Source organism: Tachysurus fulvidraco, chromosome 26 (genome assembly GCF_022655615.1).
Source record: "Tachysurus fulvidraco isolate hzauxx_2018 chromosome 26, HZAU_PFXX_2.0, whole genome shotgun sequence".
NCBI lineage: Eukaryota > Metazoa > Chordata > Actinopteri > Siluriformes > Bagridae > Tachysurus > Tachysurus fulvidraco.
In genome coordinates, this window is record NC_062543.1 from 10,941,817 (window position 1) to 10,951,027 (window position 9,211).

General features: G+C 36.1%; 1 protein-coding gene across 9 annotated transcripts in view; it reads right to left on the reverse strand.

The window, feature by feature from the left end:
* Positions 1 to 9,211, reverse strand: part of dab2ipb (DAB2 interacting protein b) — a 140,303-nt gene that overhangs the window by 74,863 nt on the left and 56,229 nt on the right. The window lies entirely within an intron of this gene.

The following is a 9,211-nucleotide window of genomic DNA, read 5'->3' on the forward strand; positions in this document are numbered from 1 at the left end:
TTATTACTTTGATTGCATTATGACTCTGAAACTACACCCTATTCACTAAGTAGTGTACTATTTTGAGACTTTGTGGTTGTGGTGAGTTCCACCTCCCAGCACATGATGTTGTTCCCAGTTCTTGTTTGTTTGAGCTTGTTGTTTGTTTTGACTTTAGTCTCATCTCCATCTAACTGGTTTCTTCTCCTAATGTGTGCACCTGTTTAATGTTTATCCCCAAATTAGTGTTGGCGTGTCGTTCTGAAATTTGAAATCCTACATCAGTCCGAGCCCTGTTCTTTGCTCTCGGTTCTGATCCACTTGTATGTTATCACTGTAGAATATTTTGTGTCTATGTTCCTACACAATGACCTGTCATGATTGTTGGATTATAAATAAAGTACACACTTAATGTTCAAAAACATGCCCTTAGCCATCACAGGGAATAGGGAGGATGGCAGTAACAAGAAAAAAAAGCTTTGTCATGATGGCAGAAGAGTCAAATGCGGCCTTTTTGTAAGTAGGGTGTGTTCCAAACTTAATGTCCGTGCAAATTTATGGGGCAAACAGAACTGAGCTCAGATCCTGCTAGAGCCAGTTCCATCCTATTCACCAAATGGTACAAACAAAAGTCATAGTTTCACCTATTCAACATTGAGGTTAGCATAATTTAGCTACAGTGATTAGGTTTGTTTTCATTTAACGTGTGTGTGTGTGTGTGTGTGTGTGTGTGTGTGTGTGTGTGTGTGTGTGTGTGTGTGTGTGTGTGTGTGTGTGTGTGTGTGTGTGTGTGCGTTTGTGCGTGCAATATTTGTTATACTATGATGAGCAGTAAACAACCTGTTAACAACTCATGTTTACCCCTTATATCCTTAAAAGACACACATGCACACAAACACACATGCACGCACACACATGCACGCACACACACATGCACACACACACACACACACACACACACACACACACACACACATACATATATACACACAAAAAACAAGATATCTATGCCCTGATGTCTTAAACACATGTTTCTATTAGAGCTCCATTGTCACTTGTGACATTTTGATTGACAGCAAAGATCCGGTCAGTCAGAAAGTCCGATTTCGGAGCCGTGCTGTTCCCATGGCAACTAGATCTTGGGGGAATTCAGAGCATTCTAGTTTGAGGAAACAATTGCATCTCTCTCTCTCTCTCTCTCTCTCTCTCTCTCTCTCTCTCTCTCTCTCTCTCTCTAAAGCTTAACTGAATCCTCAAGACCTACACAATGCCAGTAACACTTCAGGATACTGACTTCTGACTACAGATTTGTGACTTGTCAAAACTTTGGTGTAAGCAATCAATACATCATGTCTGCATACCAGTCTAAGGTCCATATCAGTGTCTTACATGTAGGATCGTAAGAGACGATAAAAGCAGTCGTGGTGAACTAGCATTTCGACACAAATGAATTGATTTACAGCAAACGCTAACGCATGAAAATCTGTGGCGGATAAAAACTAAGTGTCTCTCTGTGAATGCATGAACCTCTCAATCATGTATATAAATAAATAATCTTCTTCTTGATGTAACCTCCTTCCTATAACTTTGATCTTAAAAGACATCCCGGGCTTACATTTTTCTGCAGTATGACCGACTTAGACTGAAGTTCAAATATTCCTAATTGATTTTGTAAAAAAACAAAACAGTCTGTTTAAGTAACACGTCTGAGCAGAAACGCATGTCACCAGATGACGCTGTAAAAGCTGGACACTCCAGTGACTGTAAACATACAGCTAACAATCTCAGCTAATGATCATGATCAAAAATGACCCAAAAACAAAATGATTCCTATCTAACTTAGGTGTTAGAAAAGAAATGGTAAGAAACTAAAGCTGATTAATTGGATTGCTTCCGCTTGTTGATGTGATCGAAACGTCACCTAGATAGCTAGTTTTTAGAGTGCGGAGCGTTAACTATTCAATCACTCGTGGCCTGAAATGTATCCAGAAACAGTATACAGGCAGACAGAATCCAAAAATATTGTTCACACCACTCATACCACTCATACCACTCATACCAGTCAATGGCCACTGATCCCTACTTTAACGTCACACTTCACTAATCACATTCTATTAATTAGATTAGCTTGTGTTAAAGACAGGAAGTGTGTCCTGTGAGACAAAAGTGTTCATAGGTTCAGAGAGAAAAGGAAAACTGATCTGTGACACACACACACACACACACACACACACACACACACACACACACACACACACACACACACACGAGAGTATACATCTGGAGCATTTAAAATCTGGACCTGTAGTTAATGTCATCCAGGTTTTCAAATATTGCTTCCACATTCTCCGTCTGTCATTTTGCAACAAAAGTAGACCATGCATTCTCTCTCTCTCTCTCTCTCTCTCTCTCTCTCTCTCTCTCTCTCTCTCTCTCTCTCTCTCTCTCAATTTGAACAAGCTTTATTGGCATCACCATATACATATACAGTAATGCCAAAATATTATGGTAAGAAAAGAACAACTTATTAACAAACGTATTACTGATAACCTATTACTGAGTTTTCCATAATAACATCTCTCTCAGCCTACTGAGAACAATGTTCAGTTCCCAACCCTCCATATAGCACAAACACACACACATACACACACACACACACACACACACACACACACACACAGTCAGAGAGCATACTTCCTGGACTATGAGCAGGAATGCTGTACAGTTTTCCGGCTTTCCGGTTTAGGATGTTCCTTGGCTTGGACAATACAGAAGCCAGTTCACTCTGTAATCCAGACTATTGTTTTGTGAAACAAGGAATTGTACAGAAGTGTAAAATTGTGAACATTTGAACTGGGCATGAAATGTGTAGGTGAAAGTCTTACTCATAAAGTGTCACGCACTTGTGTTACTTTATCAACTAATGGAGAATTTCTGTGGTTTATACATGAAAATGTTACGTCTCCTTTAACTAACATTATTTACTGCATTAGCTAAATTGAATAAAACAATAAAAAAAACATTATAGAATGTAGATTATAGAATCTATAGGTCAGATGTTCTGTCTGTTTATTTCTTTGTTTACGAAACACTTCTTAACTAAAAAAAGAAGTCTAAATAAAATGAAGCTTTTTAAAGTATTCGCTTACAACATGTTCCTAAATGTTGAACTTTGATGATCTAACTTCTGAATTTTACCAGTTAACAACCACAAACATTCATTAGTTAGTTATTTGGTTATTTGGTTGGTTTATTAACAGTGACCTTAAAGGTTTGTCTATGTTTACCAATAATGCTGTTAATGTGTTAAAGTGTTGACGTGTGCTTTTAAATTAAGCGTCATGATTCATGAGTCATGGTTGATTCTCACTGAAGCTTTTGTCCGGTTCATGTTCAGGTCTTTGTCTGAGGTAACAGGAAGTCAGTGCGAGTTCACTTCAATCAAAGCAAAAACAAATCCGGTAAATGTGACCGTGCTATCGGGAAGGAACTGTTGACTTCGTAAGACATAAAAAAGCTACGTTTTCCTTGTGAGAGTAATAATAATAATAATAATAATAATAATAATAATAATATTTAATTGTGTCATACACTGATCAGCCATAACATTAATACGATTGTGTAGGACCTCCTTGTTCCTCCAAACTTCCTTGTTCCTCCAAAATGCCCATTTTTCCTGCAGTCAACACATCAACTTCAGTGGACTTTGTGTTAAAGCAGTTTTAAAGAAATAGAAAAATGACAAAATTCTGAGGTAAAAGTCTGAGGTAAATAATCAGAGTTATTCTCACTCACTCACTCATTTTCTACCGCTTTTATCCGAACTACCTCGGGTCACGAGGAGCCTGTGCCTATCTCAGGCGTCATCGGGCATCAAGGCAGGATACACCTTGGACGGAGTGCCAACCCATCGCAGGGCAATCAGAGTTATTCACTTCACCTTTCAGTGGTTTTAATGTTAGGGCTGATTGGTGTATGTAAAAACTTGTAACTATAACAACACATTGAAAAATATGTACAGGTTATATGTTGAAATGTTTAAAGTTAGTATACATCAGCTTAGCACTGCAAGGGGCATTTACCTTTTTGGCTCAGTTAATAGTATCTTTGGGGGGAAAATCATATGCAAGATACTTGAATAAATTAAAATAATTCAAATTTGAATTTGTAAAACTTCTTTCAAATTCTTTCACAAATTTTCAAACTGAAAATACAGCTACATAAATGAATTTATTTAAACTTTGAATCATTTATTTTTAAGGTTTTTATATTCAAACCCCTCTTTGAAAATTTCTAAAAAAAAATATTTTTGTATATTTTCCATTTGTATTTTTGTATTTTAGGTCGTTCTATTGCATATAGAGAAATAATAGAAATAATTTCAAAAATCAACTCTAAAAATGATAAACAGATATATGTATATACATATATAAAAATTGGATAATTGTATTTGTTTTTTATATTTAAAAAAATATATAAATTAAAATCAATTCCAAAATCCTCAAAATTCTATAAGAAAAAATTAAGAAGAAATCCATAAACTCTAGAAACTTTTGTCAAGCAATTTTTGTAATTTATCGAAGTTGTTTCTCGTTACACAGACAGTACACGATCCCTGATTTGTTTTGATGTGTTGAGAGAAAGCTTCTACTGTTCAAATGGTTAGAAGCTGATATTCTTTACCTTTTATACAGAAAAGAGAATCTGTGCCGAGATTTCGTTTTCAAGTCTGAAGTGACCGAAAAATATTCCTGGTATTTGTTTATTAGTTATTCGAGTTATTAGAGCAGTGAAGAGAAGTTTGAAGACAAAACTCTCACTCTCATAACAATCTAACTGTAGCGTGTAGGCAGTGAGAAATAAAGACAAACTTTTACCAGAACTCTGGGGTTCCACAGACATTTTCAATCAGTAGAAACAAATGAATTATTTTATTGCCTGATATAAAAGTCTGATAGAAAAATGAGTCAGGATTCTTTTGGCTTTCAGTGTGAGACAATTGTTTTTAACTCTATTAAAATTATTTGTGAGCCTACTGCTAGAGAACGACATTCTCAAAGTAAAAAAATGAGCTTATCTCAGAAACTACAAGGTGTATGTGAATAATTCTGGTACTTAGAATATATATATATATATATATATATATATATATATATATATATATATACATACATACATACATACATACATACATACACACACACATATATATATATATGAGACCAGTTTATATTAGTTACATATGACCATATTAACATTATTACCATTGATGCCGATTGTGTCAATTTTGTTCCTCTGTTCGTTTAACCACTCGGTGCTGGGATTGTGTTTTGTTTAGGTTTAAATGTTTTTTTATATATACCATTTATATCATATAGTGGAGCTTCCTACCGTACTTCTGCTATGCTGCATGTGTAGATACACTCAGGCTTTTTATGCCTAAGAAAAGTATTTATAATTTCTGTCATTCTGTCATTTGTGTATGAAAAAAAAAACGTTTTATGAATATATTGCTCTATTGTTGTGACATTAAAGCACAAATAATTATGAAACAAATTTTCCACTTTTTTTGCTTAAGAAATAAAAAATCTTCTATGCAGATCATTCCAAAAAGAAGAACAATTAACACCTGATGTTCGGATGTTATCATGTTAAGCCTTTAAGACAATTTATCCCTAACATGGAGGTAAAGTGGATTAAACTGCAATACAGTCAGTTCTTTATAGCTTTTTCTTTCTTTCTTTTTTTTTTTTAAAGGGGTCTCCAGTGTCAGTATTTTGTAGTAGTCTGCTTTTTCTTTTCAGTAAGATAAGAGCATTTATAGTTGATAATAACAGGAAGTAACAGATTTTATTTTTTATTTTTTTTTATTTGAATTCAAACGTTTCTCTCCAATGGAATGGCATCTTTGTTATCTATTTGCCATTCTCTCCATTTTCACCCCATCTGTTTTCCTCATTTCCTCATTCTTTCCTCTCCTCTTTCTCCTCTCTCGTTCTCCTGCTTTGACTTTCTCACATGTCCCAGAATTCCTCGCTGCCTTAATGTAAAATGACACCATGTTTACTGATGCGCAGCTTGTGAAACACCCCTGAAATTTTCACCCTATCTGAATCAAACACACTCAGAGAAACTTCTCATGTGACTCGCAATCATGTCACAGGACTTTGAGCCGGCGGCTGTCATGGTTTCCAGAGTTTTTATGGCTAAAGGTTAACACGCGTCGTATATCCCAAGCTCACGCCAGACACTTCCCATATCCAGTGCTGCGAAGCTTCCTCTTTTCCCGACACTGACTATGATGCTGCATTTACAGGTCTTATCATTGAACAAGCAATGAAGAAAAACATCAGCAAGTCTTATAAGAATCGATGTCTTTTAGAGAAATTTTGATTGTTGCTTGTGATAAATTTGTTCACACGAGTTCCAGCAAACAGAATGAAACCGAGGCTGCAGCTGTCATTTTCTGTTAACCGTGTGTGTGTGTGTGTGTGTGTGTGTGTGTGTGTGTGTGTGTGTGTGTGTGAGTGAGTGAGTGAGTGAGTGAGTGAGTGAGTGTTTTCTTCTACAAAACGACTTCCAGTGATGTCTTAAAAGAAAAGAAAAGCACAAACTTGCTAACACAGACCACGACCACGGCTTGGCCGAGTGCAAGATGTTTGTTCTAGTTCTGAAAGAACTTATTAAGATTGCATTAAGCTTACACATTGATGAAGCTTGCATGAAGCTACCATGAACTGATGTGGTGTTTATATTCTGTTTAAAATAATAAAAAAATGTAGCTACATACATGTCATCATGAAATCAAAGAATCCACTGTTTCTATAGAGCTCATCTATCATGATCAAGTCCAACTCTGTAGGAAGTGATAAGAGTCTCACTGGACCCTGTTCTCTTTTTGTCGACACGAACAGTCAGCTACGATAACGAAGTTGGAAATCCGAAATTATTTCCGTAATGGAGTAAAATATTTACATAATGCTTAGTGGACGAAAGGACGATAAAGAGCAACTGTGATAACGATACACACAAAGATATAAATCAGACACACACGCTTTATAGTTTATCCGTCATTACAAAGGGCTGCTGGAAGAGCATTCTGAAGCGTTTCTTCTTCTCTCTTTATCAGAGGACATTCCTATCAGATGCCTTGATGGCACTGAGCCAAAGCTAACATCAGTTTTCTTCTCATTGTGTCCTTCTGAATAGTTTGTTATCTTTCTCTTCTTGGCTAGTGAATATGAATGATCAATAGTACATACAAGCCTTAACTGCTTGAGTCACCACTGTTGAGCTTAAACCTTCTTTATCTTTTAAAACTAAATTTCTTTTTTTTTTTAGTTAGGTCTAAACCTAATAAAAAATAAATAAATAAAAATCATATTCAGTTAGCTCATGCCCCCATTTCTAACCATGTTCACAAAGCTCTGCCCCCAATATCTTAGTTAGCATGTAGAATGAAGAGAACATGACAGGCCCAGATCACTGAGGCAAACAATCGATATTACAAGTTTGAAATGCCACCCTGAGAACCGTCCATTGTTGATGCTGAAAGACACCGAAATGTAACCTTAAGTGTGATCTCAGTAACCAAAAGGAAGCATTTTAATAACAGTATGATTTTCTGAAATAAATGCTCAAACTACTGGGAAAACAAAACAAGAAAATGATGTGTGTTGTGGGGACCAGACAAGTGTCCTCACAAGGTCAAAATTCTTTGAGACTCTTTTATTTTCCCCATCAAGATACATGACACCGCCTCTGCCTCAACACAGACAGACACACACACACACACACACACACACACACACATTCAGAATAAAGCAGGGTAATTATGCCATTGCATGTTCATCTTGTGGGGACCAGCCAAATGCCCCCACAAGGTCAAAACTTTATAAGACACAAGCTTGCACACACTCAGAGACAGACAGACAGACAGACACACACACACACACACACACACACACACACACACACACACACACACATACGTACACACAATCATTCTCTCTGTCTCTGTCTCTGTCTCTCTCACACACACACACACACACACACACACACACACACACACACACACACACACACACACACACACACACACACAATTACTCACTCTCTCACACTCACTCTCTCTCTCTCTAAAACATAAATTTTTCAGGCTGTAATTTATGCTTTTAACTCGTTGAAAGAAGTAAGCCTCTTCAGCACAAAAAAAACCCAAAAAAACTTTATTATCTTTTTATCTAACTGATACCATGTACTACACATTCACAACTGATCTGTTCCAGATTTTTAGTTCCAAATTGTTCCAAATCTCCACATATGTAGGCGATCCTTTTATTGAATAAAACACTATTATACAAAAATCCAGTTCAATATTCCAATATTAAGTCCACGAGGCAAATACAGTGTGTACTGTACATGTAGAGCTTTTAATACTAATTACACTCTGTTTAAAAGTGAGTGTCCGAGGTACATTATATACTGTATCTGTAACATATCTATCAAACCGGGATAAGCATAATAGTTGACGTTCTACATAATGACATACATCTTAAGGCTTAAATGTGTATTAAATGCCATTTAAACGTCTTCCTCTGGGTAAACGTTTAACAGAAAGCCCACAGGTCATGTTGTCCAAGTTTCCAGGAGACGATCAAGCCTTAACCACAGCGTCGTCTGATAACAGACTTCTTTTATATTTTATATATTACTGCTTGTTCTGGTAGGTTACCGTTTCTGTAGCAGCAACTCAACCACTGGGGTTTGTTTGATGGATTTGAAACTCGAAACCAAATGTTTGAAAAAAAAAAAGTTTTGTTGACGTTGTGAAATTTCCTGAGAGAAACGATGTTAATTTAAAATACAATGGAAGGAGTCTCCAGTGTCAGGACTTTGTGATTTGTCTGTTGTATGACGAACTGTGTTTTTGTTTGTGGGGTGTTTGTTTCAAGAAAAAGTTAAGGCTGCTACAAAACATAAAGCGATACAGTTTATAGCTGTTATAATGTACAGCAACAGGAATTAACTTATTTTTTTTCCAGATATTTGGCAGCATTTAAATGTAATTAGAACCATATGAAAAACTAGCACATGTGGGATAAGAGGAATAAAACACTTCAGGACGGGACACCACATCACACTACCATGTCCTGACATGTTTTATTCTTTACCTAATGTACAGTAATCACATTATATTATTATTATTCATTTAATGTAAGTAGCTATGTCC